At 43.1% G+C, this 13,163-nt stretch overlaps 1 long non-coding RNA gene across 1 annotated transcript; it reads left to right on the top strand.

Annotated features, from left to right (window-relative positions):
* Positions 1-1,939: 1,939 nt before the first annotated feature.
* Positions 1,940-7,994, top strand: LOC140218946 (uncharacterized). The gene is made up of 3 exons (XR_011895110.1): positions 1,940-2,421; positions 3,471-3,551; positions 5,832-7,994. It is a non-coding gene; the product is annotated as an uncharacterized lncRNA (long non-coding RNA).
* Positions 7,995-13,163: the final 5,169 nt, after the last annotated feature.

Below are 13,163 nucleotides of genomic sequence, written 5' to 3'. Positions count from 1 at the left end.
TCCAGAACCGAGCCATCTGTTCAAGCGACGGCCCGTTTTGTCGCTCGAAGCCGTCGCTCGTCGCCGTCGCGCACTAAATCGCTCTCACAGTGTTTATCCCTAAGACTGAACTGTTATTGCTCATGTTGAAATGGTGTGATTATAGGTCTGGTTTTGTCTCCTGTTGCGGTTTTCGTGCACGGTGCGAAACTGAAAGGATGCTTATGTCTACGAACTCGGTGAATTGTCGAGCAGCTAGTTAAGCATCGGCATCGAATATAACGGCTGCTGTGTGGAATTACAATTGCAGGGGCGCTTTTGCATACGCTTATTGTTTTGGACATGCCTGTGCATTTGCTAATATGAGTTGCGTGTCAGAGTTATGTCATATGAACAGCTAAATCAGCCTTCCTCGGGGGGTTACAAGCGTAATGTGTGCATTTTGCTATAGCATGGCAGATCAAGATGTGTTTATCGCTTGAATATTTTTAGTAGAGAAATAAAATATCAAAATAAAATGTTGCTTTAATTCCGTGTTACCAGTCTGTCGTACACAGAACAATAGGTTGGTGTAATAAACTAATAACTGCGGTTTAACTGCAACTTTTACATGCCTACAAGAATCTAAAATGCTAGATTTCAAACTGCAGCAGTAGTCGGGTCTGTCGAAAATGAACTCCACTGCGCACCTCATGCATGAAAATAAGTTCATGCCTTTTAGTAAGCTTAGATGCAGGCCGCAGTGAACTTGTTAGTATTGAAATGTGGGTAAGCTTGCCATAACAAGCCTTGTTGCCCTTTTTTATAGGCACATCCATATATCCATTGAGCTGAAGGACAATATTTTCATCCCTACTGAGCATCATGTTTGCAGCTATAATCCTCAAATCATGGCTTCAGCAGTGGCACAACCAGGAATGGTGCGGGGGGCACACTGGGCACGTGCTTAGGATGGGTCACAAGTGGTGTTTGCGACACACCAGACTCATGACAGACCCATGATGTCTGAAAATGACCAATATTCTATTCATTAGCAGGAGTATTCTAACATTCGTGACAAACAAGGATGAACTGTTGGTTATTTGTTTTTTGCTCAAATCTAAAAATTCAAGTTATTTTAGCAGTTGACTGTTGCAGTCATTTGGATGTTTTGCATGCATTTCACTAGGTAGACTAAGAGCCAAGACTTTCTTTTATTGCCATGGCCTTGACTGTCTTGATGTTGTTTTGCACCATGCCCTGTGTTGACTTCTGCATACGATATTTTTCAGGCAGCCGCTTTATATATCGCAAGAAGGCAGCTGTAAGGACACGAGGATGTGAAAGAGCCAGTGCAGCGCGACTTCACGTAGTGCAGAGGAGCCAATGCCAAAAAATCAAATGCAATTTGGACAAGAAAACTAGTATGTGGGTATATTGGGTGTACCATTTGACCGAATGTCAACAAAATGAAGATACAGTATGTTACACCAAGATGAGAATTCTCACGTGCTCCAGGCAGTCATCTTAACATGGTGTATTTATGTAATGTCTCTGATTGGAAGGTCAAATCAAGTATGCTCTCTGGGGACAAACACATAGCAGCAAGTGTAATTGAAAAGTTAGAAATGTGTTTTAGAAAAGCTGATTAGTTCTGAGAAGTGACTGCTTTTTGTCTTGCCTCTCAACAGATATATCCATGTGATAAAAAAATTGTGGTACAATGAAATTGCATATTTGCTTAGCGACATGATACATACTTGCAATGAGCATGGTGCCTGTGTTTACTATAAAAAGCAACAGCCCATGCTTGGTTAGGTTAGGCCCACTACAACATGCAGGCATGGGTGATTGGCACTTTTTTATTTCTGTGTCGTGAGGTTTATTGACGTGCGTATAGGTGCAGTGGCACGCAGTATGGCTAGTACAAAAAAGGGGGGGGGGGGGGGGGCAGATATATGTAGCTCACTGTACACGACACAGGGCAAAGGAAATCCGTGTTCAGCAACTATGTTAAATGCCATGTACGTAAATTTTACAACGCTACTCGTTCGAAGCGCGCACAGGTGCATATTGAAGAAAAGTTTCCAGGGTAGATAATTTAGTTCGTAATTTACACTAATTTTGCTCTAACCACGAGACATAATAATTTGAATATACTGCACGGAAAAACCTAGAGCGAATTAAATTGTGTGTCAGCTTCGTGTGTATACATATAGTCTTTCCTATGCATTAGGTTTTTTGCGTAATGCATTAACAGTTGACAGCCTATCTTATGATGTGTACTCTGTTTACATTACAGTTGTTTATTAGTTTACTCGTTTGTTTTGCGACTGATGAAATGCCGGCATATATATATTTTCAACATTTGACATAACCCTGTATGTTTTGCAGGGACAACCCAGGACGTGCATTTCTCAGCACCCAGTCAAGTGCCAAAAGTGACTCAAACACAGGCCACCAGTAAGTGGACATCAGTTGCAATTTTATGCAGTTGGCAGCTGCCTTGTACGGAGGCTTTTTTTTTTAATGAGATGGTGATGTCGTTCTAATGTACATTTTGACCACAAAGGTGCGATCATGTCTCACAGAGGCATATATGGTTGCTATTCTCTGCGAGGGACGTGTTCTCGTGTTCGTGAAGCATTTGTGTTTGGCAGTATTGTCGCCCAATGAGTCGGATATAAACACTAACTCGCCACTGCCGGCAAGTAGTTGCGAGAAACGCATTATGACGCTGTAAAGTTATTTCATTAATTCGAAGGAAAGTTTTGCAGCAGGAAAAAAGGTTGCTATTCCAGGTAAACATGTCTTTTTCTCACAGGTTATTTAGCCAAACTGTGGATGCATGAAATTCGTGACTTATGAATAGATTTTAATTTATTCTTTAGTAATGCTTCTAAAAGAGACTAGAAATAGCTTGTGACTACCTCTGCAATCAGCAGACCATACATTTACAGTCATAAGTGGCAGTTCCATGCAGTCTCGCACTTTATATAACCTTTCCTTTCAGCAACATTGGCACTGGTGGCTGCGTTTTCAGAAGGAGAAGTGCACTTGACACTGTATATGTATGTGTGAATTCGGTTTTCTTTGTATGTGTCGGCTCACTGACAAACAGTGCAAAAATCTGTTGTACCATGAGCCTGACGACGCCTTCTGCTGCTAGAAATGCGGCACTTCGTATTTTATAGTACTGCATAACATTTAAATCAAAGTACCACATAATATGATCAAGAAAACTAACCGCTGTTATAGCTGTTTTCCTCAAAGAACGCTTGTCCTTTATGGGCTGTGTTAATCTGAGCTCTCCACCTATGTTTCAGTAGTATTATCCCTTAGTGAGTGAGAGATTGGGGGCAATTAATCGTGTTAGTGTTTAAATGGTGTCCTAATTATATGCATTTGTTCCAACAAAGTTGTCTAGATTACTTTATTGTGTAGTGTAAAGCTTATGAAACAATCAGCAACTACTGAGTTGCTAACACGCATATGGATTTGTCACTATACAGGTGGAACTCGGCTGTACCACTGCAGTGCTGCGGAAATCGCCTTCACCAGCGGCTTTGCAACAGCTGTTTCGCAGCATGTCGGTATGTGTTAATTTATAATTATGTTGAGATGGGCTAGTATTATGGACCACTGCTACTCTGTATTGTGACAGATCCATATGATAAGGGATGTAATGGGCACAGCGAAAACCTTTGAATTTTTTACTATGGTACATAAACAGGCTCTCCTTTTCGTCACTGGAGCAGGAGAGAAGGGCATGCAGGCACTCCTGAATGTACAGGTACCATGACCATGTACCATGAGAGAGACGTATACACACACACACACACACAATTAAACTAAAGGCAGGGACGTTCCATCTTTCATTTGAATTGAATTGTGCAGCGCAAAAATACAGCACAGACCACAGAGAAGCACACATGTTAACAGGTTTGATACACACGTTAGTTCAACAGATTTGATACTTCAAGTGTGCTATTTTACACAAGGGGGAAGGGAAAGGGGAGAAAATCTGAAAAAAAAGTGGAGTGAAAAAAAAAAGGAATCGTGCCAAAAAGCATGAGAAGCATCGCGCAGCCAGGATCACCAGCAGGATAACCTTACGTATAGTTTGTTTCAATCAACTCAGATCACATGCAGCCATTACTGCAATCAAGTTGTTTCCTTATGTCATATGAGGGAATGATGTGGGCCCAAAAAACTTTAGAGCTGAAGGATTATGTTCCATTCTAGCCTCATTGCCTGCTTTTTTATCATATTGTTATCAGCTGCTTATGTTAGGGACAAAAAGTAAGAGTACGAACTGTTTCCCGATTCGCCATTCCACACAACGTCTTTGTGACTATATGTACATGCAGATGATCCATAGTTGAAAAATATTCAGTACAGTAGAATCTCATTACAAGATGCACTTGGTTGTAAGAGACATCTGAAAATGGTTTGGTTGGTTTTCCGATGTTTGCCACGTTAACAATACTGTATACAAGAGACACCTTTGTTACTAAGGATGACTTTTTAAGTATTCACTACTTCGAAGGGACACAACCCAGACACATTCACTTTGTGCACCTTGTGTGCTCCGAAGGGCGTAAAGATCACGCAATCCTTACACAAGTCAATCGCGCATGTCTCTTTTAGCATGAACCAGAAAAGGAGGGCAACGAGGACAGTGCAGGGCAGAAAGTGTCGGCAGTTGAAGCTGACGAGCGTCTAAGAGCACCTCAAAGGTACTGCGAGCAACAAGGCTTGCAAAGTGAAGTGTTTAAATTACAGAAGTTGGGAAGGAAGCTAACACAATCTACAGTCACTAAAAAGCTGTGAATGTCTTCTTTAAAGGGCCCCTAAACCACCGAGGTTGAAATTTAGTTGCGGTGTTGCAGTTCTACACAATAAGGCAATGAACAGGTAGCCACGAGAATTTTTCGAAACGGTGCAGTAATAGTGGAGCTACGGGTGTTTGATTATCGAAAAGTAGTCCCCACTCATTTTACTATTTCATCTGGTACACACCATATGGACAGTATCGTCTTTTCCTTGCCTAGTACACCTCCAAATGTTACGGGACAGGCCAACACCAACGAGCTCTGTTGCTGCCGCGCTGGCCCGTCGTCCTGCGAGGGGTGGCGCTAGTACAACGGAACTGTATGGTGACTCGTGTTGAAGAGCCTCATAGGGAGACCCTTCTGTTGGTGTTTCTGTTCTTTGCCCCCATTGGCTGCCCACAATGGCATCGCGCGCAACGCGACGAGGAAGGAGTGTGTGTATTTGCTTGCAGGCCTTGCTGGCAGTCGTACACTTTCGTTCGACCAATCGACAGCACCGGAAACTGGTGACATCATCAGAGACAGCCTGGTGACGTCAGGACAAACTGGGGGGTGCAGGATAGGTCCAGAGAGGCGCACGGAGTCATTTTCTTCATATTGTGGTGCTCCGGCAGTGCTACGCACTCTGGCATTTGGCTTCGTCGATCGTGACGGCATTCTGATTTCGATACGCGTGTTTACTTGAAATGTTCAAAAAATGTCGAGAAGTGGTTTAGGGGCCCTTTAAGCCACCCTGAGCATTTATTCCTTCAGATATATCAAAACATACTTTAGTGATGATGCATAATAAAGTGATCTAGTCTGGCTCCTCAGTGTCTCAAAATTTTTGGTTTCGAGAGACATGTTTCCCGTGCCTCTTGAATATCTTCTGATGAGGCTTTACTGTAATATACACAAACAATTGTGTAACTCCTCCTGCAAGTATTATTCATTAAGCCCGGTCACTTATGTGCAAAGCTTGTGGTTAAGTCTTGATGTCCGTACTTTTTAAAGCTATGTTTGTTAATTCATGCTGTTCTTATTGGTGCTTCGATGCAGGAGACAATGCCTACGAAATTATTGGCCCTGATCATGAGAGCCCTCAAGGGGGCAAACAACATCTCTGTTGCAGAAGTGAGCCCGATACCACTTGGAAGTTACCATGACAGATGACACGGCAGCAATAGATACAGAGACTGCCATGTCTACTGCAGCTGCAACAGTGTACGAGGCAAGCAGCAGCGCGTCAGCATCAGCAGCAGTGTCAGAAGGAACCACACCAGGCCTGGTAGAGCAACATGTGTGCTATCACTGACTTTTTTTGTAGTGGATACAACTCATTTGCTCAACATACAAAAGCTTTTCACCACGACTGTGAGCCAGTGTTATTGTGCAGCAAGTGCAAGACTAAGTTAGGTGTTATAACACAGTACAAGCATCACTTTAATATATGCAAATGCAAACATATTACAGTTGTTGCCTCCCCAGCCAGCCCACATAATGACAACAATGTGGAACACATGGTGGGACACACCTCTCCCCCATTACAAGATAGAGACTGTCGGTGTTGTTGCTAGATTGACTGGTCTTTGTAGGCAACTAGAAGGACAACACAGGTGTCATAAGATTGTTGATGTTGTTGTTGAAGAGGCAAAAAAGAAGTTTGATGCAGCTGAAGTGCCAACTGATATTGAGCAAATCAAAAGCAACCACCTGAGAAAGCAACACTATCGAAATTTGGGTATCTATGTGCCGCCAACTCTGGTAAGAATGGCATAGGACAGAAGTGTGATGAAAATCACACAGACACTGCTGTTGCATCACTGGCCACAGTGAGCAGCGACTTGTAGGGCAAGAGTCAACTGAAACTAACATTATGATATAGTGTCATGCTCCCATGTGACCACTTTTCAAGTTATTTTGCAAGATACAGCCCAACCTCCAGAAACGAGACTGCAACTTGTCTGTAAAAAAGCTTTCACAAAAAATTATTCATAACACTATTAACATAGCAGTATTTTTTTTTTTTTTTTGTGTCGGTTCGAGGTTCCCGGCTGTCCATTAATACAAAAATTGAGGAAAAAAGGAACATGTGTCGTACTTACACCATTTTAACAAGTACGAGGGGGACAGAACTTTTCTAGTCATGCATCTTCATCATACTATCAAGTTTTTAAATGCCTTTTATAATTATTATTACCATTTATATCTGAGTGCATTGTATGCATGTAGCAGGTGTAAAATCAGGTCAGTTTGATCAGATGCCTTATCTGCAAGCGAGCCCTATATTCAAGAAATTTGAATTAAAATAGTTACGTTAGAGACGCAGTCTTTCAGCACTTTATTGCCTGTGGTTTAAGCACTGCTCAATACTTTTGTGGGTGGCAATTTCAACCGGCACAGCACTGTGCTTTGCCACAGTCACATTTGTCTTCAAAGCGGTGTTTACCATTTGTGTTGATCTGTTTGTGTATGCATAGAGCAAGTTTTTAATTTATATTTTTCTGCATTCTTGTGCTTGCACTAAGCTCGTATAACGCAGTTACAAAATGTGCGTCACTATAACGAACTGTTCTGTTGAGCTTACACTTGCAAATAATCGTGTTCAGATGGCCGCACTTCTATGCGGGTGCACCGCTAGCTTTGTGTATGTTCTCATGTTTGTATAAAGCTTATATAAGCTAGTTAGAAAATGTATGTCACTAAGCATTGTGGTATTCTTTAAAGAACTGCTTGGTTGGTTTTACACTTGTGAATTAGTATTGAGGTGGTGGTATTCCCATGTATGCCCACTGCTAGCTTTCTGTGTCCTCACGTGTTTGTATTAAGTTTCTACAAGGGAGTTACAGCATGTACGTCACTAAGCGCTGTGATATTTTTTAAAGAACTGCTTTGTTGGTTTTACACCTGTGAGTAATAGTACTCGGGTGGCACAAGTCATGTGTAGGTACACAGGGACCATTTGTATACATTATGCTCATGTAAAGCAGTTACAAAGTGTATGTCACTAATTACTGTGATATTTGTTGAATTGCTGTGATGGTTTTACACATGTGAATAATAGTGGTCAGGACACAGTACTTGCGGTGTATAGTTGAATTTATACACTGCCAAGACATGGGCTGTATACGTACCAAAAGAAATGTATGTCATTATATTGTTGTGATTATTACTGTTGGGATTTTATTAAACTGTAATAAAATTGTTTCTTGTATCAATTGAGGTATGGCAATTTGTCATGCAACCAAACTGAGGACCTGAACTTGTGCATACAAATAAACAGCTGATTTAAGAGCGTACTGCTCATATTCTGCTAAACCAGTTTAACAAATCTTGTACTACAATGCTGGAAAAATGACAGAGCTGACTCGGATGTACAGAAAAAGTTCTGCACTGGCTGAAGGACTGCCCCACACTGGAGTTCGTAATGTTGCGTTTATTGGAGTAGAACAGAAAGTGCACTTCTATTAAAAATGCGACAGTCGGTGCAGAAACATAAGACAGACGAGCGGATGCGGCACATTTTTTTCAGGGCCCTCCATGCCTACTACTGCATTTCTAGTCTTCCTGTGCTCTGCGTATAAGCCCCTGTTCAGCCAAGGTTTTTACTCCATGACAGTTGTTCTACTAGGTTCGTAGCAATATTGAAGAAAAAAATTCAATGGTTTTCAAGGACTTTCGAGGCCCCGACACAGTAACTTCAAGGACCTCGTGCAATGTGTGTAGTAGTTTGGACAGGCAATAACTTGTTCAAGAACACCGTTAACTTTAATGCAAACAAAAGAAAACAAAACAAATCGCATTTCAGTGATTTCAAACATTTGAAAGACTGCTAATTTGCCTTACACCGCCCACCACTAAACGCACACAAGGAAGCATTTCAAGAAAGCGCTCAAAGTTTTTCTGCAATAGCACAATTAACTACTTGGACCTGCAACATTTGCAGTTTTTGAATACTGTTTGGTTTGATAGTGTATGTGATGTCATCTGTTGCCTCAGCTTTTTTCACCATCAAATAAGCAATAGTCATTTCTAATTTCTTTTTATTGTGTCTGTCGCTCTCAATTTACTCTTCACGGCTTCTCTTCGAATGCCTCAACTGTTGAGCTTCCTGCTTCTGCTCCTCCAAGCACATTTGTCGCCGGTTCCATGTGCATAAAACTGGTATCTGCAGCTCCTTTGTAATTTCAACTTTAAGGACGTCGCTTTCCTTCTATTACCTCCAGAGACAATTTTCTGTGACATGCGAAAGAGTGTCACAGAAGGGAAAAAAAGCGCTTGGCAATGTCTGCTAAGTCTAGCCAAGTGTACAAGTTTAAGGACTTCCCAGTACTTCTAAAAATTCAAGGGTTTTCAATGCCTTGAAAATGGCATTTTAGAAATAAAAGATTTTCAAGGATCGCTACAAACCCTGGATTCTAGCACCTAAATAATTTTACAAGCTTATTTTGGCATGGAGTTAGGAAATTCATGCTTTCTAGATAACGCTGCACTATCTCTGTACAGTGAAGCCACGAGAGCGCAACTATTTTGGAGTAAAGAAAAATACTGAAAGCTTTTAATACCACTCTTCTTTTTTTCTATGGAGCTTCGTATTGCCTTGTTAAGTTTACGAATGTGCCTGGTTTTGGCGGGCGTTTCTTCGACATTTTCTGGAAGAAGCAGATGTCTAGCCCCCGTATTCAGAAATGAATACAAAGCTCATGCTTGACTTGATATAAACGACGCCTGGTGCGAACGTCCCCCAAGACGCTCACTGCCTTTCTTTTGGTGCGTTCACGACTTGCGTCATTTAGATCAAGTCAAGCATGGGCTTCAAGTTATGATGCATTTCTGCATATGGGGGTAAGCGTGCACAATTCCGGGCAACGCACTGTGCCATTGACACTGAGAGAAAACGGGGAAAACAGAGTTAACCACTTATGCTCCTAAACTTTCGCGTACCTGTGGTGTGCGTGTATCGTGGAAGAAGAAACAGCGCAAACACAAGGACGAAAAAAAGCATCAACCACACCAGCGCTTCGTGGTGTGGCATGTTTTTGCGTCGTCCTTGTGTTGCGCTGTTTCTTCTAAAATGCTCAACCAACTAGCCGGCAAGTCCATCCTGTGCATATATAAATTGAACACACGCATGAGTGTAGATGGTCTTCGAAGCTTTTAGAACGAGCACTGCCACAGTATACGAGCAGTGCACGCGTAACAAGTGGACACATTAGTCATTTAAACATGCGTGCCAATGCATTTGACGCGGCTATCGGCATAAGCAGTCTCCAAATGCTGGAATGCATGCGCTTCAAAACGCTAACGATCCGCTGCTAATGCAGGACAACAGCTCACAGCGGACTGAACCAAACTCTAAACTAATGCACTTGAAAAGAACGCCTACACGGCAGCGTGAGGCACGCCGAAATGCCTGGTACTGGCGTCGCAGTTGCTCACCAGTATACGCGCGAATTAAATTCACATACGTGGATGGTTTGCGCAATACTTCGTATCCGCGTATTTTGGAGAACATGGACTGGAGAAGCACTCGATCATGAGCTGAACGGCACATTTGTTATTTTCCTGCGGTGACGACAAGCCGTGAATAGTTCTCACGTTGTCGTCTACGTTGTCTTCCTTCGTTAGTCGTAGCAAGGAATGGAAATGATGCAAACGCACACGTATTCCAGTACACAACAGCACAGCAAACTGCAGAGAAACCCCACCCACCACAGCCGATTCATCAAATACGTTTGGTATGTATATATAACCTCTAAAAAAACACGACTGGGTGTGGCGCCGCGGTGGTGTAATGGTTATGATGTGTGTTTTGAATTGTACAAATGCGAGTGTACGCGGGTTCGAATCCACATGATGTATAGAGCATTGTGATTCTTGATAAGTATGTGATCCCCTTGATAATTGTATTCTAACTAGGTTGTGTGACTCCTGATTGTGAAATTTGCGAAGATATTTGTAGATTAAGTGTAAATTCGTTTTTTTTTTCCTCCTCAGTGGCGTTCGTGATGCATACGCATAGGCCGCTTCAGAGCAGTCACGCCTCACGGTAGGCAGCAAATAGCCAGGAAAAAATGACTTTAAAATCCTGCAGGACTTTGCTCACGCCTATTCTGAAGGCCGCTTGGAATCGGGCCAGTGTCTCTGAGGAGCCGCCTAGGGAACAGTATATCAGCGGCCCTAATTTGATCTGATTTCCTGCCTGCATGCGTGACCAGGACTTAGCTAAGAGGGTATTGGGAAGAGTACTAGCACTCTGTTCTGAAGGAGTACAAGCACTCTGTTTGGGGGAGTAGAAGTACTCGGTCTGGCGGTGTACTATTAACCCTGCGGGGAGAGTATTCGCACTCTGCGGAAGAGTACTAGCACTCCCTGTGGGAAGAGTATTATCACTCTGCGGGAGAGTACTAGCAATCCCTTGCGGTGGAGTAACAAAACTCTGTCAGGAGGAGTTGACCTACTCTCTCTCAAAGAGGGTCGATCTACTCTCGAAAAGAGAGTGAAATATGGGACAAGCAGCTACTCCCTCAAAGAGAGTGCCCGGCACTCCCTTAGTTTTTAGAGTGCAGAAAATAAACAATCAGACTGGTGACCGCACTGAAGGAGTCCGAAACATGACGAGACCCTTCTTCAGTGTGTTCGCCAAATAAAGAACAAATAGAACAACGCACTGATCCTGATCTAATTCATAAGGGGAATGTTTTACGGATTGAAGTACGTTTCTAGCCCTGATTCTAGCACAAGCCCAGTATACGCTGCTCGCGCGTTTGGACAAGGCGTAATGAGCCAACACTCTCTCAATATTTTTACACAGAAAGTGCGAAAGAAAATCCCCAACCACGGGATAAAACTCACTATTAATGGGGACGCGATTCCAAACATAAAAGCTATACGAGTGCTAGGCATGCACATTCAGGACAATGAAAGAAATACGGAAACGATTAGAAAGCTTGCCGACTCCTCCGAAGAATCGCCAACAAGAAGGCAGGCATGAGGGAGGCTAACCTATTAAGGATAGTACAGTCCTTCGCGATCAGCAAGATCACATACGCAACACCGTACCTTAAACTAACAAGGGCCGAGAAAAACAAAATAGAAATCCTCATTAGGAAAGGAGTTAAAACAGCCCTAAACCTGCCACCATGCACATCTACGCAGAGGATACTAAACATGGGCATTTCAAACACCCTAGAAGAGTTGATAGAAGCCACACTAGTCTCCCAGCAACAGAGACTAATGCGAAGCAGAGGTGGTCTGAGAATTCTAGAAAAACTAGGATACAAAACTAACAACAAAGTAAGGAACACGGGAGCCATCCCGTCACAAATCAGAGACAGGATACGCATACCACCGCTCCCGAAGAATATGCATCCCAGTCACCATCAGGACAGGAGGAAAGACAGGGTTAAAGCGTTACAAAAATCACTAGATAAAAAGCAAGGGGTGTTCTACACGGATGCAGCAGAATATGAAAGCGGACCAGGTTTTGTCTCAGTGACGACACAGGCTAACGGTGAGAACTCAAAGAGCTGCAGTACCCCGCAAAACAGAGTGGAGGTTGCAGAGGAGGTGGCCATAGCCCTAGCTTTGACTCAAAAAGGGGTGAAAATCATAGTGTCAGATTCCAAAACAGCTATCAGGAATTATACCGCAGGGAGAATCTCCAAAGAGGCGCTCAACATATTGGAGAAAGGACCAATTCCAGAAGAATTAGTAAACCTTATATGGACTCCTGCCCACGAAGGCTTGCCCGGCAACGAGAAAGCGCACGCATTGGCCCGAGAGCTTATTTACCGGTACACCAATGCAGCCTCTACAGCCAGGGAGCCCCTACAAAAAGAAGAAGGCATAAACACTTACAGCGAAATTCTCGATTATTATAGAATGGGAAGGAAAACACTGCCAGAGGCGCATAAGAAACTAAGTAAGCAAGAAGAGATAACATGGAGGCAACTCCAAGCGGGGGTGATCTGCAACCCCTACATTCTGAAGAGATGGAACGATAGCATTGAGGACATGAATTGCAAACACTGCGGGGCAAAGGCCGACATGATCCACATAATATGGACATGTCCTAGATACAATAAACCAGATAGGGATAGACAATCCTGGGAGACTTTAATGACCAGCTCGAAGGAAGATGACCAAAGAGAAGTCATCCGCATGGCCCTGGACACCGCTGAGCTCCAAGGAGCATCAGCCAGCTGAAAGGGGAGGAGCAAGCCGAGGGGACAGGAAGACTCTTGACTCCTCGGGGCTCTTTTTGCGGGTGCAAATAAACGTTATTTCTCTCTCTCTCTCTCAGGATATTGAGGGGGTGTTGAATGAGCTCACAAAGCGCTTACATGTCCCCTGAAGCTGTGGCCAAAGCTTCGAGTCGTCCGCCTAGCC

This window comes from Dermacentor andersoni, chromosome 6 (assembly GCF_023375885.2).
Source record: "Dermacentor andersoni chromosome 6, qqDerAnde1_hic_scaffold, whole genome shotgun sequence".
In the NCBI taxonomy this organism is placed as follows: domain Eukaryota; kingdom Metazoa; phylum Arthropoda; class Arachnida; order Ixodida; family Ixodidae; genus Dermacentor; species Dermacentor andersoni.
The sequence above is the reverse complement of the archived record's forward strand: the minus strand, read 5'-3'. Positions and strand labels throughout refer to the sequence as shown.